General features: G+C 38.5%; 1 long non-coding RNA gene across 1 annotated transcript; it reads right to left on the reverse strand.

The window, feature by feature from the left end:
- Positions 1-5,983: 5,983 nt before the first annotated feature.
- On the reverse strand, positions 5,984-12,016 carry LOC115511872. Its single transcript, XR_003968220.1, has 3 exons — positions 11,941-12,016; positions 7,215-7,272; positions 5,984-6,240 (listed from the first exon to the last, which is right to left on the reverse strand). It is a non-coding gene; the product is annotated as an uncharacterized LOC115511872 (long non-coding RNA).
- Between the last annotated feature and the right edge of the window lie 14,722 nt (positions 12,017-26,738).

Raw genomic sequence — 26,738 nt, forward strand, 5'->3', positions numbered from 1 at the left:
AAAGATTTCTTAAAATATTTCTAATGCTTAATTGAACAATAACAACCATTTTCCAACCCCCAACTTTTAAATTAATTTCTATAAGTATCAAATTTACTTAGAGCCTACTCCATTAGTAAAAGATGAACTAGGATCCAAAGTCATAATGGTTGATTCAACAATAAGCATTTTCAGTTGAAAAACCCAGTTATATTCCAACATGTATCAGCTTTAAATTTTAGGTGCAGACACTGATGAAGGTCAAAAGTTAGTGATTCATTTCCTGCGCTTGTCACTATGCTGCTTGTTACAACAGATTTCTGGAAGTGACTGACAAGGGAAATGATCGTGCAAAGGTCTTGTTTGTATGGCATGAGTAAATATAATCTGGGCCCAATACCATGAAGTGTTTTGATTATTAGAAATTCTCATAGAAGTCCCTCATAGCATATGAGTGAGAGAGCCAAAATATATAGGACTCTATCTTCCCAGACAGTCACAAATATGATGCAAGGGGAAGAGAATAAGATAAACACATAAAGATTGGTCATGGTAGGATGCACCTTTCCATCCACACATACGTGTGAATACTCTTGATATTTAGCATTATATTGGCTTCAGCTTGGTCTTACAATATAGCTTCCGTTTTTTTTTTTTTTTTTCCAACGTTTTTTATTTATTTTTGGGACAGAGAGAGACAGAGCATGAACGGGGGAGGGGCAGAGAGAGAGGGAGACACAGAATCGGAAACAGGCTCCAGGCTCCGAGCCATCAGCCCAGAGCCCGACGCGGGGCTCGAACTCACGGACCGCGAGATCGTGACCTGGCTGAAGTCGGACGCTTAACCGACTGCGCCACCCAGGCGCCCCAGCTTCCGTTTTTTTAAGTGACCTTTATTTTTTTTAAAGCATATTACAACAGACTTTCCCTTCTGTGGCTAGTATTTGCTATTAATTTTTTAAACTAAGACCTATCTATGTTGGAGCAATGAGGCATCAATTGTCTTAGTTCTGATGTGGGCTAAATATTTGTTAAGGCCCTGAAGACTGAGTTGTACATGGCAGGTCAATTCTCTAAAAGATTTCTGATAACAACTTTCCTTTTAAACCTCTGAACTAAAAACAGAAGAGGAGCATGTCTTTTTCAAAAGAGGTGGCCTGGAAAAGAGAAGAGAATGAACCTTGGTTATTTATTTAGCTGAGAGGCCTCATGTGACTCATTTTAGCTCCATGTATCTCTTGGGTAAAAGGGAGAATAAGATAGTGCCTCCATGAAAAGTTTAAATTCTACGATGGTTGTAAACATTCAGTACAGTGCCTGGAATAAAACGACTGTCTAGGAAATATCAGAGATCATTTTTATTAATATATTTTCTGGTTCCTCAAAAGTAGATATTAAGGTGGGTACACTTGTTAGACTGCATGATAGAGTCTCTTTAGCAAAGGCTTGTTTCTAATAGACTTGATGTATTTTGAATTGATGGATAGGTAAGTCTGTGCCATCGTTTTTGGCCGTTGTGCCGGGTTACCGTCTCTTGATGAGCAACTATGCAATGATCATGAAATAAGCAAGACTGACCACCTCAGTGAATGTTCTATTGGTCTTCAAAGATGTGGTCAAGGTCTTTATGACCAACTCAACAATAACCAAGGAAGCCAAGGAAATGGAAAGCAGTGAAAGCCAGTTATGTAAGTAGCATATTTTGCATCAGTTACAGAGCTACATAGACTCAGATGCCTTGTTAATTTCAGCAACTTCTTAAAATGTACTATCATGCATGAAGTGTAATCCCAATAAGCTACTTTTGGAGAGGACTATATAGATAACTGGAACACAACAGTATCCGTTCCAATTTATACGTCAGAATATTTCTTCTTAATTTTATATTTAATATTATTAAATATCTGTAGTGTGGCACCACAAATTAGTATAAATGATTTCTTCATTCTTTGGATGTTTGTTCTCAGGAAGACAATAGTGCTGTGATGGAGAAATGGTTTCAGATAGAAACTTCCACAATGGCGGACACAGACCATCCACATTAGGGCATATCAGAGATGAAAATCAAGTCAGAAATTTTGATAGTTTGTAACTCACTAACTTCTGAAAAATACATACAAAACACTATTTTTAAAAATCCAGCATTTATTGATTCATCTGTTATGTGCCAAAACGGAGCTTTTAGCAATTCCGAGCTGTTCTCAGAAACAAGGAGACTTTGCTAAATACATGCAGTGCCTAAAGTTTGGTCTTTGCGGAGTTTAACATGCACAGCTGGGTCTTATTATTGGCACCAGTGGAATTTGTAGCACTCTCTATTTTATAACACTTCCACACCTACTTTTACCTTATAAGGTAAGATCCAAACTCAAATGTGTATTATACACAGGCCTATATTTAGCAGCAAAATAATGATTTTTGCAAGCCAAAGAGAAACAGAAATTCTGCCCCCAGATGCTGTTTTTGACAAGCAGCATCTAAATAGTTGCTGCCCAATGTCATGGTAGTTGATGACTGAGATGATTCCAGCCTGTTTTCCTACAGCCACTATGTAAAGCCAGATTTCTGTTTTGTAATACAACATCTAAAATACTTACATGCATAACTGAGACTAAAATAAGATGAAATTTTAAGTACCATAAGCACATTGATGAAGTGGCTAGTTTCATTAGACTTTATGTTTAAAGTCATGACCCCAAATGCGACTCTCTTCACAGTGTTGAGGAATTTCTCAAATATTTTATAGCAAGTCCTATTCTTAAAGAGCCCCAAACCTTTTAATCAACCTGATTATAATTGACATTCTTAGAGAAGCTTTCTGACCCATCCGAGTTTCTTCCTCTCTGGGAACTTTCTTGGACATACAGGGTGAGATCCCCCAAGTGTCCACTGTGTACCATATGGCCCAGCCTTGGTGGCCATCGGTGACTGATGGGGAGAAGCAAGACCTAAGCTGTCCTAACAATGACTCTCACAGTGTCGTTGCGGTTGTTGTTGTTGTTGTTTTGGTTTGTTGTTGTTGTTTCGAATAGATCAGGGAGATAATTTTCTCATAGGAGACCTTGGTAGTTTCCATCAAATGACACCAGTCAGTGCACAATTAGGATAATCTAGCCAACTAGTCAAGAGCAGTGGGGAAGAACTTTTTTACCTTTGAGTTTTTCCATATGGCTTTTTTGAAGCCTAGAAATAGCCCTCCCTTTCCTTAGATTGGGCATAGTGAAGTCTTCTTTCAAAATCAGTTTTGTACAAAATCACAAAACTACAAAATTAGTTTCAGTGTGGCTGAATTATTATTCAACAAATATAATAATCCAAATAGTTATGACTGATGCAAAAATCATGAGTAAGAGCTGTAATAACTCCCTATGTAAAATAAATCCTATCCTAGTACTTGTCTCCTCTTACTCTAATTATACTTCTATTTGATTGTCTATCCCACTCACTAGAATATGAGCTTACACAGGTAAGAGCTTTTTCTTTCTTGTTCGTCACCAAATTCATGATGCCTAGAATAGTGACAGGTGCATGGTAGGCTTTCAGTAAATATTGGTAAGTGAATAAATTGCCTAAATTTAAAGGTAGTATCCATTAGCATATCTCTTTTCTGGGGGTTGGGAGGAGGTATTTATCTCTGAGAAATATTAGTGGATTAAAACCGAATGTGTGTGTTTGTTGTGATGCTGGGTTGCCCTAGTCGGGAGTCGGGAGTGCCAACAGGCAGCACAGTAGGGGTGGCATATGAATGATAGCTTGATTACCAGTTTTTAAATTACATTTCGTACCTGGGGGAGAAATGGTTTGTTACACTTTTTCTTTGTAACTTGTCCTTTATCTAATAATTATTTTCTTTGATGCTTAAGTTCCTAAGAAAATTCTTATTCAATTGGATCTAATTCATGCATTCATTTCACTCATTCACTTATTTATCATTCTGAGTGTCTGCTGAGACAATTTTGAGTGTCTCTTGGGCCCATAATTATTCATGTAGCTGTTCCTGATTAGATGCTACTTCTTTACCTGCTTCCTTTCACATCTTTCTCTCTGTATCTACTCTACGTTAGAGAACATGCCCTGCCATTTGGGGCGATCATTTCTTTTTTGTTTGTTTTTAAGAAATTATCTTTTCATCTTTTTTTAAAGTTTATTTTATTTATTTTGATTGAGTCAGAGAGAGAGAGACCACAGGAGGGGCAGAAAGAGGAAGTGAGAGAGAATCCCAAGCAGGCTCTGCACTGTCAGTGAGGAGCCTGATGTGGGGCTCAAACTCAAGAATGAACCATGAGATCATGACCTGAGCCAAAATCAGGAGTCTGATGCTTAATGGACTGAGACATCCAGGAGCCCCTGGGGCGATCATTTCTTATCTGGGAAAACCCGGCTTGAGAAGAGATTCTACCTGGTCCTAAGTGCTTTACACAATCAAAAAACCAATAAAACAAATGTAACTAGTTATAAAGATCTCCAATTATTATAGCTAATAAACCACACACAGATAGTTTTTGTTTTTGTTTATTTTTAATATCACTCTGTTTTCTGAACTTGGGCAATGGTTGACTAGCCAATCAATGGATGCAGTTCTTATAGACCCTTCCTCCCCATCTCTTTGTTTTAATTATGTATTCAGTAGATGAGTGTTAACTATCCACATGCCCCATAGGAATAAGATGATGAGGCGGGCATGGTCCAGGCTGCTCAGGAGCTGAACTGTACTAATGTGTCCTTGGTTGTATCTTCATATCTCTGCTGACATTTTATGTTGGAACACTTCTCTCTTGGTTAGAACCTTCCAGACTCCCACAGCCATTAGGTCTTGTTTATTTCATAGGTTTGACAAGGATTTTTCTGTCTCTTATTGTTGGCTGTGGGATTTTGACACATGTTGAGTTAGATGATGCTTCTTTCCAGGACTTAATTATGTGTATTCTTTGATCACTTACTAGAAAGTCAATCTATCTCCACGACGATCAATTTACATAGTGCTAATTATGTTCATATTTGGGAGTGTCTTTGTTATACCTTATATTTTAAAATTTCTTTTGGGATTTTTAGGGGCTCCTGGGTGGCTCAGTAGATTAAAGGTCCAACTCTTGATCTTGGCTCAGGTCACAATCACATGGTTTGTGAGATTGAGCTCCATGTTGAGCTCTGCACACTTGCTCTTGCTCTCTCTTAAAATAAACAAATAAATTTTAAAAATAAATAAATAAAATTTTCTTTGGGATTTTTAGATTTTGAAGGTTTTATCTGTTTCTTCTTTACCTGTGGTGGAAAATATGTCCAATCACAAATGCGGTGCCTTTGATCAAGGTCCACTGTGAAAAGTAGGTGACTATGTTTAGGGTGTTAGGAGGGAACAGAGACCTGATGTGCCACAACATTTTAGGACATAGATGACATTTGAAGATTCTGGCCTTCAACAGAGATGCCAAGAATTCTACTGTCATGGAACTCTTGTGAAAATTCCTACGAAGACTTACATTAAGTAATTTTCAGATGGGAATTTACCTCATTATTTTATTTTATTTTTAAAATTTTGAAATGTTTATTTACTTTGAGAGAGAGTGAGCCTGAGTGCGGGAGGGGCAGAGAGAGAATTCCAAGCAGGCTCCACACTGTCAGAACAGACCCCAAGACAGGGCTTGATGTCACAAACCCATGAGATCATGACCTGAGCCGAAATCAAGAGTCAGACTCTAAACCGATTGAGCCACCCAGGTGCCCCATCCCTTATCATTTAGGATTTATTTTGAATTCTCAGATCACACACTACATAGGTATGACCCACAATACAACTAGATTCTTCCCCAGACACAAAATACAACAGTAAATTGTCCTTGACTTACAAACATTGAAAATAAGATTATTGAAACATCTGAACAGAACAAACACAAAATGGCATGGAATATCCTCTTATAAAACAAATATTTAAAGAAATATGCATGTAGGAAATATTTGGAATCTGGTCAGTAATCCCTATCTGATTAAGAAGACTTCACCATGATCTTATCACTACTATCCATCAGCATGTTTGTTTATTAACTCACCCTGAAACATGTCTTTGTGCCAAATCTTTGACACGATTAGGATTTACCTCCCAAGTCTTCAGAGCAATTTAGCATCAAACTCCCTTCAGACTGCTTCTTGGATTGTGTGGGTTACTTAAATAGATGACATTTGTTTGCACTTCTGGGTATCTGATCTTTAGTACTTTCTCAGTATCATCTCTGTTCTTTCTTCTAAGAGCTGCTTTCTCAGTATCTAAGAGACAAAGGAAGAAAATGAGAGGAAGGAACCATATGGGTTTTCTCTACCCTGAAAATACAGGATTATTTGTTATGTCTCCTTGAAATGAAGTAATTTCCATGTTATTAAATAGGAGTTAAATATCCTGTCATCATCTAAAAATAGTTATCTCTTTAAATATAATGGTTAGGGTAGTAGCTCAGACCATTCAATAAGAGCTCTCTTTAATTAAGAGACATTAGATCACAAACTAATTTTTATTCAACTGTGTCCTGAAAGATTCGATTGTTTCCTTTATGAAATATAAGATGAAATAATATCCATGTCCAATTTTAAAATACAGACATAACTATCTTGGTGAATTAGATTATCAGAAAAATGTGAAAAGAGAGCCAGTTGAGAATAGGGTAGGAATAGATCCAAAGGTAGGGACTAAAGTATTGAAGTTTAGACACTGTCTCAGAAAAGGAAGGCTGAAGAGGGTACAAACATGAGGGGATGAAGCCAGGATTGGGGGGACTAAAGATGCTCAAAGATGCAGAGGATTCTGCAGTAAAGTGTGTATCAGAGACAGCTTGACCTCTTTTGCAATCTTTTCAGTGTCTCTCCCTGGATCCAGTTTATCAGAATATACCTACATACTGACATATGAAAAAGACATGAGGATAACCAATCGACCAATTTCTGTTGCTTATTTAACAAGGTTTATTTTTAAAAATAAGAGTAGAAATATTTCCATTTATTGAGTGGGATCTCAATGATGTATCAGTCACTTAATTTCCTTATGTGTATTGCTTTATTAAAATCTTATTTAAAAAACACAATGAAGTAGGTATTTCCCCAGCATTAAAGATGTAGAGACTGACGCTCAGAGAGGGTAAGTCTGTGCCTATGGCCATAGGGCAAGTAAGTGACAGATTGAGAACCTGAGAACAAACCCGTCTGACTCCAATCCCATGCTCTTAACCAAATGTTTTGATCATACTCACATTGACACTACATGTCAACGTCTGTCCATGGCTTCCGTGTCTGTCTTCCACTGACATCCTTATTGGAAAAGACAATGAATAAAATCAACACCAAAATTATTAAGTGAATCTTTCCAATGATTGATGTTGGTCAAAGCGTTTTTTTTTTTCAATCATTTTTTAGATAGATCTTGACTTTAATGTTATCATTACACAAATTTAGAATTCAGTTCAAATCTTTTCAAGATTAAAACAAATGAATAAATCAGAAAGCATAATGACTTTTGGAAAACATCCAGTTGTCATAAATCTGTCATGACCAACTAAAGGATACAGCACATTAAAGAAGCAAACTTTCATGTTTTGCCAAGCATTAAGACATGCAAATTTCTCTTGTGCTGCATTATGTACATTTAAGAAATGTTGATGACAGGGCTATTTTAAAGGCTCTGCAATATCCTTTTTTGGAAATATTTGTTTCTGTAGCAACTTCAAAATGCTAACAACTCGTATGCCGATTTTAAAACACTTATGATATCATGCAAAGGTTGAACTTCAAAATTTAACTTGTGGAACATTTGTTCTGGTGGACAGAGAACTAGGCACATTTCATTTGTGTGACCTTTAGCAAATTTTCTAATCTCTCCGAGCTTTAGTGTTATCACTTGTATATTTGTCGAAACAATACCTTCTTCAGAAATGTGTTGGGAGGATTGAATGAGGCCATGAATAAAAAAATGCCCTGTACATTGTCGATGCTCCATGATGCCTTTTGTAAAAAGTTGTTGAGCAAATTAAATGAATAATGATGCTAACAAATTTGCACACAGTGAGGACTCAACAAAGGTATGTGTTTTTCTTCCCTAGATATTTTAAATTATGATAGCACACTGGACTTAAAATTCTCATTCACAGACCTATGTTCTTCTAGAATGCACAACATGCTGGCACTGACCATTGGTACAGCTATTTATTCATTAATTTATTCATGCATTCATGACATGTTTATTGATTAATCACTAGATTTCAGGTATGTCTAACATTCAGACAAAAACTGACATATCGGTAAGTTTTTTCCTATTTATTGAAGCTATCTAGATAGTCGGAAAGATGCTGACTCAAACCAATTGAAAAAGGAAATGGAGAATGGAGGCAATTTCAGAAATATTATGATTAAGCCACATTATGTGTTTTCTAAGTCATATAAACATTTTCTTAACAGACTCTTAAATTACCCTTAAATTATTTTGCACAGCTTAAATTAACGGATAATATTAGTTGAGCAAGTATTATGCGATTGCAAAGATCTGCCTGATAGGAGTTGTCATTGCTCTCATAAAAGTTCTTTCTTTGATGGAAATGGTTAGCCTACCATTTAAGGTAACATCAGTCTAAAATACAAATTGATTCCTGACTTAAGCAACTGCTACATATTGTAGTTATTACATTCTATTTAAACACTCCTTCTCTTACAAAAGCTATTCTTTGATTTAACTTGCCTGAAAATGTATAACACTCTGTCCTGTACAACAATATTTTGCCTTGTGGATACAGTAATTGAGAACAGTGATTTACCTAAATTATCTCTAGTATACAGTCAGACTTGAACCTATTAGATTATCCATCTCTCATCATATTAAATGTCTATGTAGGGCCTTGAATGTTGTTAAAATCCATGGCATTAAAGAAATCTGTTTGGAGTAATCTCCATAATGGAGACTTCTTACACACTCATGATTTCATTTCTTTATAATCCTTGGAACTCATCTATTGCTTTACTGAAACTCTTGCTTAGCCTAATTAATTTTTCATGTGAGTTTACTGAGGTAATTTTTGCCAGTTTAAATGTTTCCCAAATAGTACTGCTTTTGATTTCAGTGAAACTTCAAAAGATATTTCTTAGTTTTACTGTTCTAAAATTTAGTCACTCAGCCATGTTTGCTCTATTTAATAACTTAGTGGTCTTAAGCATTTTTATCTCATCCTCTCATCCTCTTCTCAGACTTTATCATTCCGGATTTATGATATCTAATTATTTTTGGCCTTTCCTCACAGAAGCCTCAATTTCCCCTTCATTATCTTATCTTTTCTTCCATGGAATTTTCCAGCTTCATTATTTGTTTGTTTGTTGACCCCAGCCATCAGAAATATATCCAATATTCTGGGTTGTGATACAATATGTTTTTGTTTTTGAATAAGCAAATAGGTTTTTTTCTAGAAAACTTCTAGAAATATTCCTTCCATTTTTTTCTAGAAAGTTTCTAAAAAGACAGTTACCACACTCTGCTAAATTTCTGTAATGTAATTCTTCTCTTTCACATTGAAACAAATTTGGTGGAGACACGGGAAATTTCAGAAAACCTGAGAAAATGAAATCCTGATACTCACTGGAGATGGTCAATCTCAGGCTGCACGACCACTTAACAGAATCTAAACAGTGCTCATGGAGCAACCAGTCTTATTTACTAATCATTAATTAAACAGACTACAAAGTGAAATCTCTAATATTTCAAATTCCCTGATCTTTGGATGTTGAAAGGCCAATCTTATGAGAGTAAACTTTGAGAAGATTTACTGGGTTATGTGACTGAATAGAAAGACAGCAATGAGCCTCAGCGTGAGTAATAATAACTCCAAGAGTAATATCACTCAAAGAATGTTAGAGAATTCTTGGCTCTGGATGTTGAACCCATCTACAATAGAGACCTGATTATCAGTAGAATCCATTCCCTGTCTGTATTCATCTAACACGTTGCTTTTGACATGTTGGAATTCCTAACTTTGAAATGATATAACTCAATGAGCCTTAGTAACTCACTGTTCCCAGCACAAACATGATATCTTTCCTTTATGCATTAGACTGATGATTTTTTTCCTACTATCTATAAGGCACCATGTATAAACTACTTCTTAGAAGAAATTAGGGGGAGTCTGGGTGGTTCAGTTGGTTAGGTGTCCAACTTCAGCTCAGGTCATGATCTCGCATTTCACGGGTTTGAGCCCCACGTCGGGCTCTGTGCTGATAGCTCAGAGCCTGGAGCCTGCCTTGGATTCTGTCTCTCTCTCTCTCTCTCTCTCTCTCTGCCTCTCCTCTGCTCATGCTCTGTCTCTCTCTTTTAAAAATGAAATAAACATTAAAAAATATTAAAAAAAAGAAGAAATTAGAACTCACTTTCTAGAGGAGATGAAGTTGGTGGACCTGAATTTAAATAAAAGGCAGAGTATGTTAAGGGCATGATAGAGGTGTAAATAAAGGGCTATGTAGCTTAAAGACAAAGTCACTGAATTGAGTAGATTCATAAAGTTGTTTTAATTAAAAGGCAGAATCGAATTTCAAAAGGCAGAGTGGAAGAGATTTCCAGGCAGCAGAGGCTGCATGAATAGAAGTTCGAAGGCATATTTTAGCGAATAGCCAGTCATCCACTGAAACTAGGTATCTAGAATGAATTTGGCCTAACTAGTAGGCCATGGAGTCGATTTAAGAAGCCAGTAATAAAATACTTTTGCTATAGCTGCCTCAGGTACAGAGGTGGAAGTGTTGGCGGGCTAAGGGTTCTGTGTTTCGATCGGGAAATTTCCAAGTGTGAGATCTTAGAAAGGATACAGCTGTGGCGTGACTGAGTGTATACTTTGGGGTTACCGTGAACTGGATGCTCTTTATCTTAGAAGGGTGTTGAATTACAACCAGGGGCTGTGGTAGTGCCGTTGTCCTGTCTTGATACCTTTGCTCTCAGGCACTTATGGATTTATTGACTTGGTTGTACGTATGATTTTATATAGCTAATTTTCAGTTTTAGCTTTGAAAACATATAACTCCTTCTCGCTAAGGCTAAAAGCAAAAAAAAAAAAAAAAAAGAAGACAAAAAACTCTAGGAAGATCTTGGGACGATCACTTGGGTCTTTCACATTAAACAAACAAATGGACCTGTTTGTGGATTTCTAAGACTAGACCATGCACTTATTGTTTCAGCTCCAATATTTTGAAAAGAGTTTGGAAGTCATCACTCCCATCCTTAGAGAGGAAAAAAAAAAAAAAAGGCCCCAAACATTGCAATTCAACAGAACCCATCAGAGAACTAAAATCACAGGACAAACACACCAAAATGTGGAGAGGTAGGCAAATCTGCTTTCCTAGAGACATAGCCAATATCTGCTTTCCGAGAACAGGAGTCACATAAACTGGGTCCTCATAACAACAGTGAATTATAACTGAGAGCTGCAAGAGTCAGACTCCCTTTCAGGAAGAATACTTAGGGAAGCCCACGTCAGTAGAGGATACAAAAATCAAGGATGCTGGAGGAGTTGGAAGCCTCTGGTACCTACAGTAATAGCAAGAGTTAAATAGAGCCCAACTTCTAAATTGATTAATAGACTATCTCACACTGAAGGCCTATTTCTCTCAGTGCCTATTATCTCCGACATTATTTCCAGCTTACAACAAAACACTACAAGGCCTGGGAAAACCAAGAAAAAAATGCAGTCTGAAGAGACAAAGCAAGCATCAGAACCAGATTCAGATATGACACGGTTGTTGGAAATATCAGACTAAGACAGTCGGTCATGCTTTGTCACTATTTGGCATTATTACTCATTCCTTGAGGTTTACATACCACAAATCCTGAATCATGTTTGAAGCACTAATAATTACGAAATAAGACTCTTAAAAGCCACAAGTATATGAATGAATGTACACACGTAGAAACATCACAGGAACCACATTCAGACGTTCTGCAGAGAAATCACATACCTGCTTCCCTGCAGAACAGTTGTTATCTGAAGAAAAAGCCAACATCTCCCCGGAGAAGCCAGACTAAAGCTCTAGAGTATAATCCTGTAGAGTTTGCTGTCCTAAGCTATTTTCTCAAACGTTGGGGTGGGGGAGGGTGTGGTGTAGCGGGGAAAGGGAAGGAAATGATGCATTTGGCATGTTGTAAAGCTAGATTTGTCATCACTTTCAATGGTTCAGAAACTTGAAGCCAATATAGTTATCAGCACATAGGAAAGGGTTTATATTTAATATTGTTTCCCCTGGAAACTTCCAGCCTCTCCAGCTAAGATTTGTCCTATTGCTCAGTTGTTTTGGTTCACTCTGATTTATTGCTGAGCTCATGAATCATTTGTCTCACCCATACAAGAAAAAAAAAAATTCTTTGTATTGATTTCCCTTCTATATCAGTGGCTGTGTGTGGCTCATTAGATGATAACTTCAGCTGTAGGCTGTAAGCCTGAGACTGGAGAGACTGATGTGCAGAGTACAATGACAGGAATTCAGGTTAGCATGCAACAGAGTTTCTATTTCCCCAGAGATACTTGTGTGGAAGACAAGGGAAATGCACTGACGTTATTAGCGATGTATTTAGAACAGCCAGTACTCCCACCCTCGGTTCCATTGTTGAACTGCCATTGTTATTTCCATAAAAATCACACTAGGCTGTTTCAAGTTTATACAAATGATTTACTTCCACACTTGCAAGAGTGATAAATAGTTCTTTAAAACAAGCATTTATTTGAAAACAATTTCAAACAGGTCCTAGGGGGACAGGATGGAGAAGGCAATCTAAGACCATTTTTAAAAGCCTCAACATAATTATGGAAGCTTTTCTAAATGAAAAGACATCCTACTAAAGTCAACATCGTTCACAACTCCAAGTATGACAAATTAAAGAATATTTATTTATTTAAAGTTTTTATTTATTTATTTTGAGAGAGAGAGAGCGTGAACAAGGGAGAAGCAGAGAGAGAAGGAGAGAGACTCAGAAGCAGGCTCTGTATTGCCAGCACAGAACCCAACATGGGGTTCAAACCCATGAACTGTAAGATCATGACCTGAGACAAAACCAAGAGTTGGACACGTAACCTACTGAGCCACCCAGGTGCCCCCAAGAATATGTGTTTAATTTGGGGATTTATTTTAGCCCTTTATTATCATGACTACATGCATAGTAATAACACTAACGATAATTTCATTGATTTAATACTGTCTTTGCCTTCATCTGACAATGAAGAGGTTGGTTTTTATTGGATTTCCTATTAGATAACCATCCGAAAAAATTTAAGATAAACCAAATTTATTTTTAGTTTTATAAAACTTTCTAAACATATCTCTGTCAAACATATGTGGTGAACTTCTTAATAGCAATTAGAAAGGAGTGGTTACTGGTTGCCAGAGAATACTTAACTAATTTTGTCCTAAAGCTATCTCAGTCTTAACTACTTAAAGGTGCCTTGCAAGTCACATTCAATAGTGCCTTCAGTGATCAACTAGTCTAATTCCCCTAAGTTTCTCATGTACTGGATAAAAATCTAGAAAGATGCAAGTAAGATTTGCTTTTGATTAAACTACATTTCTTTTGGGTTCAAAAAAATTTTTAAACTAGAGTCAATGGTGTGGTAATAACATACGTGGGTTTGGGAGTCTGAGAAATTTGGCTTAAATCTCTGCTCTAAAAATAAATTTTAACTTGGGGGGCACCTGAGTGGCTCAGTTGGTTAAGCGCCCAACTTCGGCTCAGATCATGATCTCACAGTTTGTGAGTTTGAGCCCCGTGTCGGGCTCTGTGCTGGCAGTTCAGAGCCTGGAGCCTGCTTCAGATTCTGTGTCTCCCTCTCTCTCTGCCCCTCCCCTGCTCATACTCTGTCTCTCTCTCAAGAATAAATAAACATTAAAATGTTTTTTAAAAACTTAAGAAAAATAAAATTTACCTTGGGTCTGGACACGCACAGAGACTCCCTGAGGTCCGTGTTTTAATGAAACTTGGGGGCAGTTGCATAGTGCTGTGCTTGGTACATGATAAGGTGCTGCAATTCTCCTTGCCTTAATATGATGGTGTTCTTTTTGCTTGTTTGTTTTTTCATAAGCTTTATTTTAAGGAGCTTTTCAAATGTGTGATTGATAATGAGGGAATTTGAAGGAGTTCACATCTGATAGATAGCTTCTATTTTCTCAGTGAAGTGGGAGCTTATCAAGACTGTATAGTGTAATGAAGATTGAAATGAAGGGTTAGAAGAGCTATCGTGCCCCTGTCTACATGAGCTTGGTATCTTTACTATACGGCTATTGATGCTCTGGTTTCTCAGGACTTGGGGCACTCATGACTCTATAGTTTACCTAAGAAAACCACAGCCAAATAGTTGGTGAGATGAAATCAATGCAAATGGAAATCAGAGTAGAAATTATGCTTTCTTTATCGTTTACAGTGTTTTCACAAAGCTGACAAAGCATACTTTTGGAGGTAAGACATAGTGCTTACCACACTGTTATTCATTGTATTCATTCGTTCCCTCATTTATTTAGCAAACACAACCTGGCAGTTCATTTTTTTTTCATCAATGAATAATATCCATTGTACCAGTTTGTTTACCCATTCACCTATCGAAGGACATCTTGGTCGCTTCTATGTTTTGGCAATCATGAATAAACATGCATGTGTAGGCTTTGGTGTGGACGCAACTTTTCTATTTATCTGAGTAATTACCAAACAGTATGATTGCTGGGGCACACGGTCAGAGTATGCTCAGTTTTGTAAGAATCGCCAAAGTGTCTTCCACAGTGGCTGTACCATTTTGCATTCCCACCGACAGTAAATGAGAATTCCCGTTGTTCCACATCCTCACCAGGAAGAAACGGTATTGAGAGTGAGAATGGGAGCATATCTCAGAGGTGTCCGAGCACAATGAGACCAAGAGAGAAAGTAGGGGGCTTAGTAGCTGCATCAGGTAGAAAGGTAGTTAAAAGTGAACAGCGTGGGAGAGCTTGTCGGGCACGTGGCTAGGACTATAGTCTGTAACAATCCATATGGGTGGATGAATGGAGAAAGCATTTTGAAGTCAAAGAGGTAGGAGAACGTGAAGAGTAAAGTCAGGGATGCTAAAGGAAGAGTTTACAAAAAAAGGGGCAGCTATGGGGGGCTTATTCAATTACGTGTAGAAGTCGCTCGCAGACCACATAAAGGTTTTCAAGGTAGCCCACCAACACATAGATTCCAAGGTTGTTTACAAATTTTCCTAGTTCTCTGTCTATTTGAGCAACCAAGTCTTCAAGAAAAGCAAAAAGAATGGTAAAGCCCATATGCAAAAAGCCAATTTAATTTGATATAAATTCAAGTTCTATAATATTTAGTGTTTTTAGGTTAGAAATATTCTGCGTGAAGCAAAACTTGTAATGAGGACAGAGATCCGCTATTAGGTAATATGATTGCACTTTAAAGTAGAAATCCAATTTTACCCTTAATCTCATGATGCCTTGGACCGAAGATGTTTTTTTTATCGTATCAAGGGGCCCTTGTATTGCTCTGTAGATTGATATTGTACAGCCTGCTACATTGCTGATTTTCATGGATGTGCTGTAGAGGTCTTGGCCCTAGGCAAACTGCATTCCTTTGAGGTTAACCCAAGTAGGGCTTTATGGAAAGCACTGTAAAAGGGACAATGGCCCCAGAGTAAATGCTTAGGGAGTCAGCTAGCTCACCACTTTCTAGGCAGCCTTAGTGCTCAACAGGCAAAAGCATCTCAAAGGCCACTGGATTCCAAACTATAAGAGAAAGAAATAAGAACATCCAGCTTATATTTTTCATCATCTTTATCGTTTGTTTGTTGATCTTTCGAGATACTTTGAAACTACCAAGACGTAAAATGCTACCTCTACATAATACCTCAAAACTATAGAATTTATCAAGTTTGGTTTAGATTTAGTGCCCGAAAGTGGATTGAAGAAAGCAAAGAACTCTACTAGGATCTTTCATTTTGAATATTCAAATGACCAATTCCTCAGTAATTGATACCATCAAATTGGTCAAATTAAGTAAATACCATGAACCTATTAAGATGAAAAATATGCACATATGTATTGTTAAATATCAAAATGTATAAATATATGTCTTTTATAATATGCTTATTTCAGTGTTCAATGTTTTAATTCATGGTGCATATTCTCATTTCAAATAAACATGAGATGAAGACACTAATAAGCATTCAACAGTCCTAGCCACAAAGGTGAAATTTAGAAAAATTCAAGAAAATGACCCAAGTTTCTGCTATTTGGGATCAAAATCACTATTTTATGGGATATGTAATTACAGGTTAGAAACCTCCATCTATACGTAATGAAATGCCTTGCAAGTACAGGCCCTGTGTAAACATGTATTCAATTGACTGTTGAAATAACAATAAAAATGGGCTTCAAGTAGTGGCTGACTTTAAACAAATGACAGTGTAACTACTGACGTTACTTTTTTTTTTTTTTTAAGTAGTCTCCACACCCAGTGTGGAGCCCAATTAGGGGCTCGAACCCACGACCCTGAGATCAAGACCTGATCTGAAATCAAGAGTTGGACACTTAATCAACTGAGCCACCCAGGTACCCCAACTGATGATGGGATATTATTGACGATAATTTTAGGTGAATGTGAAGAATAGCATATAATTACTAAAAATCAACAGAATTAATAAAAGGGTACATTAATTCTGAAAAATGCTACATTATCTCCACTTGCAGTTGAAGACATTGGGATCTGAAGAATTCTTTAACAGTAAATGGTGATTTGATGGCAGATCTAGGACTGTATCTGTATTTATTTATTTTTTAATTATTTTAATGTTTTATGTATTTTTGAGAGAGAGTGTGAGAAGTGGAGGGGCAGTGAGAGAGGGGGACAGAGGATCTGAAGGGGGTTCTGAGCTGATGGCATCGAGCCCAATGTGGGGCTGGAACTCATGAACTGTGAGATCGTGACCTGAGCCGAAGTGGGACATTTAACTGACTGAGCCACCCAGGTGCCCCCCTGTATTCGATTTTTATTGCTGCCATAATGAAGTGCCACACATTTAGGTTGCTTAAAACAGCACAAATATTGTTGTACAGTAAATCAGAAGTCCAACACATGTCACACTGGGCTAAAATCAAGGGAACAGCAGGGCTGTTTTTTTTGTTTTTGTTTTTGTTTTTGTTTTCTGGAGGCTCTAAGAAAACTATTCCTTGCCTTTACTGGCTTCTAGAGGCTGCCTTCACTCTTCGGCACCTATCCATTTCCTCCATCTTCAAAATCAGCAAAGGTGAGTAGACTCTTTTTCAAGCCACATCTCTCTAACCCCTTTATCTGTCTCTTCTTCTACACTTAATGAGTCATGTGATTAGATTGATTCCACCCAGATCATTCAGGATGATTTGCAATCTCAAGGTTCTTAACCCTTATCACAGCTACAAAGCCTCTTCAGCCTCACAAGATTACATATTCATCGGTATTAGAGATTAGATGTGGATATCTTTATGGCGCCTTTGTAGACTACGACAATAGTGTCTTTATTATTTGAGTGAATACATTGTTTCCAGCCAATACGGATTCAATTGTAACAATATAATATTGATAAATCATTAAGCAATGAATTCTGTCACTAGAGAATGGGTCATGTGTGTGCGTTTTCTTTTCTTTTTATTTTTTAATGTTTATTTATTTTTGAGAGATAGAGAGAGACAGACCTTGGGTAGGGGAAGGACAGAGAGAGAGAAGGAGACACAGAATAAAAAAAAAAAAAAAAAAGGCTCCGGGCTCCAAGCTGTCAGCACAGAGCCCAGCATAGAGCTCAACGTGGGACTCAAACTCATGAACCATGAGATCATGGCCTGAGCCAAAGTCAGACGCTTAACCAACAGAGCCACCCAGGTGCCCCTGTGTGCATTTTCTTTAAATATGAATCTACTGGTCTGTGGAAATTTTGAGTCACTGTAAATTTCCTTTGAGTTGCTGTGTTCTGCTCTAGCCTTGCTGAGAGAACTAAGAAAGAAATAGACTTTGAGAAGGAAAGGTCTCACCATAGGCTTGAGGTTTGGAAGGCAATAGGTTTATGTGATATAAAAACAGATTTAACAGACAGGTATTTTACCATATTCACTAGATGCAAGCAGTTAAATCTTGGCATTTATAGGCATAAGGGTGATGATTCTATTTTCTTATCCTGAAAGTCAATGTCATGTAGTAATTTATAATTTTATTTAGACATCAAATTCTATGAAACTGATAAGCAAAAGCATCACTTGAATCTCTAAGCCTTATTTTCCTGGTGTGTACTTTGGGGATAATAATATTATCTATGCCAGAAGGCAGTTATGAGAATAAAGTGTAGAATGCATATAAAGTTCTCATAGAACCTTAAGCACATAGTAATTGTTCAATAAATATCAACTATTATTTGTATTGGCAAGTGAGAGATCCTGAATTAACTGTCCTGTAGGTATTCTTTCATATGGCTTTATGGTTGTTCATTCATATTCTATGTTTTATGGAAGAAGCCGTATATTTTGGCAGAATCCATGAATTTGGGTAACTTTGAAGGCTTCCAAACAGGGCATATTGATCAGTAATATCTATTTGCAACCAGTGAAGTGTTGGCCTTTCAAAAGAAATCACCTGGGAGGGTTACAAATGGATTCACGCTAAGGCTGCTTTTTTGTTTTTGCTATATCGTTAAGGGTCTGTGACGAATTAAAAAAAAAAAAAAAAATCTGGGGCGCCTGGGTGGCGCAGTCGGTTAAGCGTCCGACTTCAGCCAGGTCACGATCTCGCGGTCCGTGGGTTCGAGCCCCGCGTCGGGCTCTGGGCTGATGGCTCAGAGCCTGGAGCCTGTTTCCGATTCTGTGTCTCCCTCTCTCTCTGGCCCTCCCCCGTTCATGCTCTGTCTCTCTCTGTCCCAAAAATAAATAAACGTTGAAAAAAAAAATTAAAAAAAAAAAATCTGAGAGGTAGGGACTCCTGGGTAGCTCAGTGGGTTAAGTGTGCGACTTAACATGATCTCATGGCTCGTGAGTTCGAGCCCCACATCTGGCTCTCTGCTGTCAGTACAGAGCCTGCTTCAGATCCTCTGTCCTCCTCCCTCTCTGCCCCTCCCCTGCTTGCTCGTGTGTGCGCTCTCTCTCTGTCTCTGAAAAGTAAATGGACATTAAAAAAAAAAAAGAGCAAGAAAAAAATTGTTTAAGAAAATTTCTGAGAGGTAGATTCAGATTTTGGAAAAAGCCAGGATCCACATGGAGGTCATTTCTTTGAATGGAGCAAGCTATTAATATTTTGGACCAGTGATGAAGTGTGTATGCAGAGTAGCGACTCTCAACCCCATATTGTATATTAGAATCACCTGAGAAGTTTTGGAAATTGTGTATAGATCTTATTCCCAGAGATTTATATTCGGATTTCTGGAATTAGGAAACAGGTATGTGTATCTTTAAAATTACCCACAGGTAATTCTGATGCATGGCCTAAAGTAAGAATCAATGCTTTAGCCCAGTGAAATCAGAATCTTCATGTTGGAATATTGGTGTCAGCAATTTTTAAGTTTCCCTAGGTTATTCCAAAGTATGACCAACGTTGAGAACTTTTGCTTTGTACTAATAAGCTTAAATGAGATCTGAAGATGTTCTACAAAGCTTTTGAGCAACAAGGGGTGCCTGGGTGGCTCAGTTGGTTAAGCAGGAGACTCTTGATCTTGGCTCAGGTCATGATCTCATGGTTCGTGAGTTCGAGCCCCATAACAGACTGCGCTGACAGCACGGGACCTACTTGGGGTTCTGCTTCTCCCTCTCTCTACCCTTCCCCTGCTTGCACACAGTCTCTCTCTCTCTCAAAATAAATAAATAAACTTAAAAAAAAGTCATAAAAAAGCACTTTTGAGCAACGAGCCATCCTGAGATGAGCGCTGTGAAAGAAGAGCTTCGTGTAAATGTGAAGGTTTATGTTCAAGTGTGTTTTCCAGAAGTTCACCATCTTTACTTCATGCCTCTGTGATCTGAGTGCTTTGCGTGGGATGCAGCATAGGATATGCATTTACAAGACGGCTGTGCATTGCCTGCAGCCGAAGGGCACTTTCTGTGGAGGCGAAGCATTGTTCAGACAAGGAGGAGGAAGTACATGATCCTGTGCAGGTACCTTGCCATATTGACGAAGGGACAGAAGAAGAGCCCGGATACTACAGGTCCTCCTGCAGTCAAGTCTCTTTTCCGTCATCCTCCATTACGTGAGAGTCACACAGATTTGCTAGGACCTATGTGCCTGATGATCTTCTGACTGTTTGGCTCCTGGGATGCTCTCATGAATAGCAGGAGACAAAAATTAACACCAGAAAGAGAAAATAAATAAGTATTGAAAGAGAAAGGAAGAGTCGATGACAGATGGATCCCCATGATCACCATGTGGATGATTAAGTGCCCTTAATTATAAGAACATCATCACTTCCCATCAACTGGCTCTTAACCATTTTTCCATGTCCTGGACCTCTCTGAGGATCTGCTGAGAGCTCTGGATTTTTCCTCCAAAAATTGCATGTGCCGTCAGGCACAAAAACATTTCTTTAGAGTCCTCTTGGAGTCATCACTAGACTACCCGATTTTCACAACTCCAAATCACTGGCTACTTTTTCTCAGCCTCATCTCACTATAAGCTGTTGCTGTGCCAAATGTCCAGAGTCAAGAATATTTTGGTGGCTTAGTCGGTTGAGCATCTGACTCTTCATTTTGGCGCAGGTCATGATCTCGTGATTTGGTCTGGGAGCTAGAGCCCCATGTGGGGCTCTGTGCTCACAGTGTGGAGCCTGCTTGGGATTCTCTCTCTCTCTCTCTCTCTCTCTCTCTCTCTCTCTTTCTCTCTGCCCCTCCCCTGCTCACTCACATGCTCTCTCTCAAAAATAAATAAACATTAAAAAAAATATTTTGATCTTAGTTTTTGCGAAAGGTAAGCGTTACAAGTATGAACATTAGTTAAAAAGACTCTTTTCATGTTTCATTTAAATAAATTACTTCTTGGGGCGCCTGGGTGGCTCAGTTGGTTAAGCATCCAAGTTCCATTCAGGTCGTGATCTCACGGTTCGTGAGTTCCAGCCTGGGTTTGGGCTCTGTGCTGATGGCTCAGAGCCTGGAGCTGCTTTGGATTCTAAATCTCCCTCGCTCTCTGCTCCTTCCCCGCTCATGCTGTCTGTTTATCTCCCTCTCAAAAATAAACATTACAATTTTTTTTTAAATTAACTGTTTCTTGAGGAGGGTGAGAATGCCTGAGAATACTGCACTTGTATGCAGGTAGACTGATCAAAGCTTAGAACAGAAGAACACAGTCAAGTGCGGAAAGAAGGCAGAGATGAGAATAACCAGAGAACTGGGTGAAGGCTTAGTAAATGTAATTCTGTTATTTTCCAGAACTCTAGGATCCTTTAAATATGTCCTGGAGATTCCAGCAACCCAAGTAACAATCAGAAGAGCACGGGCAAACCAAACATCTGTTCTTTCAACAACTTTTGTGAAAAGTAGTAAATATTGTAAATGTAAATATTGTAAATGTAAATTTCAATGTAAATATTGAAAATGGGTTTTTAAAGTGTAATCAAGAAAGGCTTTGGTAAGGAAAGTAATGGGATGGCTTGATTATAGAACTACATAGGGCTCAGTAAGACTCTGCCCTCTAGGATTCAGGTGTGGTGCACTTGTCCCAGGAAGTATTTCTTGATCTGCTCAGTTTGAGGGCATTGAAGTGGTGGTCCACCCACCCACCCCCACCCCCGCCCCCTGCAGCACCTCCCAGAAGCATTCTATCCTTCGAATGTTGCACAAACTATGTTGTCCCGACATCAAGTGCATGTCTTTCTCCCCACTACAGTGCAAGCTTCTTTGTGCTACCCCCCAGCCTGTGTCTACAGCAGTGCTTAGCACATAGTAAGTGCTCAACACATGTTTCTGTCAAATGCAGTGGAACTGATCCAAACTAGATTTTAATACAACAAAATACAACTAATGTTAACAAGGTTTTCTGAAAATGGTATTAGGCAGAATGCACAAAATAACTAAACTCTTAAGCAATGAAATGCCCATTTTAAATGAAAACGTGGGAGCAATGTCCCACGGATGTCCCTCTGAATACTTTTCTGATAGCCTCCTAAAAATAAAATTTGGAACTTCTTTACACAACTGGTCTTTCAACATAGATAAGCATAGATCTGGCCGGGGTTGTTGCGGCAATAAAATTATTTTTCTATCTCTGATATTTATGTTTTCTTCTGAGAATGTCTAGCTGAAATGGTGACATCTGTGCAGTTTATTAGCAGTCAGCTACATATGTAGTGAAGTAGTATTATGTAACCCTAAATAGCTTGAAGTCCCAAAGGGACAGCAAAGATTTTGTTGGATGACATGCCTTATTATTCAAGACTCTTAGGATATCTTTAAATAGTCCACCCACTAACAAATGTGGCTTAAAAATATCGGTTTGTATTTAAAATGTCTTTCCTTTCCAAAGAGATACTGAATTAAAATTTGATATCTGATTTCCAACTAAAAAGGCATCCAAATGCATTTTCATATTAACGTGAGACAAAAAGATGGTGGGCCATAACAGTTCAAGTTCATTCCCCCATTCATCAAGAATTGCATCTGGACTCAGATGAAAGATTGCTTTCTAAGTGCTACTACATTTATTAAATCAAATACTATATCAATGAAAGTCATTAAATACAAAATAGATATTTTTCTCCCATCCATTTGCCTACTGTAATAAAATTAACTTTTTTTTTTTTTAATTTGAAAGTTAGCTTACCAGAAACCTATGTTTGACAACTTTCTGTTAGAGTAGGCAACATTAAGAAAATTTATTTATTGGGGAACCTTGGGTGACTGCGTCAGTTAAGTGCCAATTTCGGCTCAGGTCATGATCTCATGGTTCATGAGTTCAAGCCCCGCATCGGGCTCTGTGCTGACAGCTCAGAGCCTGGAGCCTGCTTTGGATTCTGTGTCTCCCTCTCTCTCTTCCCCTCCCCTGCTCGCACACTGTGTCTCTCTTTCAAAAATAAGAAATAAACATTTTAAAAAAGAATGTTTATTGGTTATAGAGAAAGGAATGCTATTCTCTCCAGAATTAGAGCTCATTTTAGTTAGACATTTACTTCACAATATGCTTTAAATGTATGATTTCACTTGAGTTTTTAAAAATCCTATGAAGTAGATAGTATTCCCCCTTCCCCCAATTCACAAGTGAGAAAAATGAGTTCAAAAACTCATTTACTCATCCATTCAACAGATATTTACTAAATTTTCATTTTGTAGCCAGACAAGTGCTAGGGCCTGGGAAACAGAAAGTTGAACAAGACAGACATGCTTTCTGTCTTTATGTAATTTATATATTGGAGGTTGCGACTGCAAATAAAAAAGGAAATAAAAATAATTATAAGTTGTATTAAGTGTTATGAAAGAAAGAAAGAGAATGCATTTTGGGAGATAAGGGGGAGTGGAGAATGATCTTAAATAGGACAAGTAGCCAAGGCTTTTGGTCACATAGTCAGCTGGTCCTTGGTGAGTCAGGGCCATTCTCACGTCCTCTGCCTCCTGAGCTGGTGCTGTGTGAACTGCCTGATATTGCTCTGTGGGCAAAACTGTGAACTACTCTTGAAAACAAGTTGGGCACTTTGGGAAATGACATTAATTTCGTTCAGGTCCCACATTGCCCTTGAAGTTGAACAGGCAGGAGTAACAGAGGCACACTTCCCTTACCTGTCCATAACTTGGGACATCTTTAGAGCTATGATATCTCACTGGTCCCCAAAGGAGGAGCATTTGACACCAGTCTCAGTAGAAGCACTGAGCTCCATTTCTGCCCTGAGAATAAAAGATAAAGTATTTATTTCAAAAGTTAAGCAACCAGGTCTACGGCTGAACTAAGATGAGAAGCTAAATTTGCATGCTCAGGATTGCTGTTTGCAAAGACCATTTGTTCCTTCCCAACAGAGTCAGGAAAGCAGCTGAGCAAAATGAAATTCGTTTTTCTAGAGGGTTGTTATAACGACAGGAGTCTGGCACAATAATGTCTATTTACTCCTCTCAACACTTGGTTACCTCCCTCGTGACCCTGTGGAGCCTGAGGTAATGCATTCTGCATGGTAGCTTGGGTCTGAGAAGGTTCTAAGAACATGCTGACAATTATGCATTGTGTTTCATTATTTATCACACTGGGGTAACGTGAATCTCTCTGATGTCCACTGCAGGCTGATCTGAGGCCCCTGTTCACAAGGGCAGTCATGAGGAACCTTATTCCACTTTGAAAGCCTCCCCCCGCCTCTGCCATTTTCATTTTATTCAGTAAGGATAATAGTAGTAGTTTTTGTAACGGAAAACTACCATCTTGGTTCCAAGAGCGTGACTCTGTTTTAACCTAGTGTATTTGCTGTGCGCTGCGTACCTCATGTTATCTGAAATTTTGGATATTTGCTCTGGAAAATCTTAACAACTTCAAAGTCTAACTGGGCAGCCAGAAATGTTTCTCCGGGGTCAGCTGCATTCCACCAACACCAGAAGCCTGCACATATCTGGTGTTGTAAATAAATAAGGGACATGATGTTTGAAGATGTTTGAAAAAACGTGGTTTTCCCGGACCTATTCAACATCGATTGGAATGTTTCTGTAACATTCCTGCTTGCCTTTTCAAGCTATGGATCAAGGCAAAATTCCAAGACTTTTCAGGAACTGATGTCTCCATTTTCTAGTGAGTTTGTGCAACTTGTTAAGATCCTTTGATGTGAACGTTTAGGAAAGGACATTTGCTTTATTCAAAGCTTTTTAAAATTGGTACTGAAACAAAATTGTGTTTCTATGCATGCTCATTGAGCTTGGGTGTTTGCAACTGCAGAGAATTCATAATTCTGAAAAATCCCACTGAAAAACAAGGAATGTCAACTATAAGAAAGAAACAGCTTCTAGAATATTCCAGCGTCCTGGTGGTATTTTCTGGGTATTTTGGGGGGCTATAGTGTGTATCCCCATAAGCATAAATTGGCTCTGGGGGTGTGGATTGCTCCCCAGTAGTAGGGACCAGCTGATGAGTGCCCTGTTGAAGGCTGACAAAGGATGACAGAGGGTGAGTCTGAGTCAGGCAAGTGAGGTGGGGCAGGATGGTATCATTTAAGGGGCCAGAGAGTGAGCTGTTAAGACGGAGTGTTGGAGCCACAACTGAAAACATGCAAGACTGTGTGAGAGGAGACAGGGATGCTTTGAGGGGTCTTCCTGCACTCTTGCTGCCCCTACAATCAATTCTCCATACCCCAGCCAGAGACCAAATAGTTATCTAAGTCAGTTCTAGGCATTCCCCTGCTTAAGACTTTTTAATGCCTTCCAGTAACTGATAAAGTTTAAATACATTTCCCAAAATTAGTTGCAGATAAATTTCTAGCTCCTTGCCACCGCCTAAATGGGCCTAAGTGGTATGTCCTGGTGAGTTTTGCAACTTTCTTTCCAACTCTTCCCCCACCCACTCCAACCACAATGACTTCCTTGCTGATCCCTGAACATGTCAAACTTAATCCTTCCATGGGGGCTTCTTCTTGCTAAACGGGCCTCTACAGCCCCCCACCCCGAGAGGAAAATGCACTATTTTTGCATTTTTGCATTATAAAGATTTAAAAAAAAATTTTTTTTTTTCAACGTTTATTTATTTTTGGGACAGAGAGAGACAGAGCATGAACGGGGGAGGGGCAGAGAGAGAGAGGGAGACACAGAATCGGAAACAGGCTCCAGGCTCCGAGCCATCAGCCCAGAGCCCGACGCGGGGCTCGAACTCACGGACTGCGAGATCGTGACCTGGCTGAAGTCGGACGCTTAACCGACTGCGCCACCCAGGCGCCCCACATTATAAAGATTTTTGACTTTCTTAATCCCCAACTTCATTAAGGTCTTCCTTCTCATGTCTTCTCCTTAGAGAGGGCTTCCCTATGACAGTCTCTAAAATAACACTTTCATACCTTAGCACTCTATCCCTTTATACCAATTAATTTGTTTTCAGTTTTATTACTTTCTATTATGCTACATATTTATTACCATGACTATTTCCCAGTTGTCTTGTTCAAATCTGCAGACCTAACACTTAAAACAGTGCCTGGCATGTGGTAAATTCTTGAGAAATATTTGATGATTCACAGAGGGAATGGATATCTGCTGATATAAAAGATAAGGGGAAGCAATGTGGTACTTTGGGTCATGACATTTGTAGTAAAGAGTCACGAGAAATGGGGTAGGGAATGGGGTTCAGAACAGGAAGAATGGTTCAAGAAACTAAATTTTGAAATAGTGAGTAGATTAGAATGTGTTTTCAAACAGGCTAGGAATATGAGATCCACAGATTACAGTCCCTAATTGTCAAGAGTAAGGAATCCCATTTAAGACATGCATAATGCCTAGTATAGCTACATTTTGATTTTTTTTTCCCTTAAACCATTGCAATGCATTTATTTTTCCCACGTGAAAATCCATTTGTTCCATGTATCCCAAGGCAAACATTGAAAGGCGTCTTTTATAATTTTGGTTAAATTTGGAAAATATCATGTTTGCATCTTTCTAATTTCCTATGCAATTGTTTTTCCAAGTTAGCTAGGAGAAAAGGAGGAGGAGGAGAGGGGAGGAGGAGGAGGGAAAGGGAAGAGGAGAGAGATGGATTTCACTTTCCTTCTTTGATCCACAGTCACAAGATGGCTCCCAGCAGCAGTGTCTGGATAGAACAGCAGGAAGCCGGAAGCTGAGGAAAGATGGGTGGAGATGAG

Source organism: Lynx canadensis, chromosome A1 (assembly GCF_007474595.2).
Source record: "Lynx canadensis isolate LIC74 chromosome A1, mLynCan4.pri.v2, whole genome shotgun sequence".
Lineage (NCBI taxonomy): Eukaryota > Metazoa > Chordata > Mammalia > Carnivora > Felidae > Lynx > Lynx canadensis.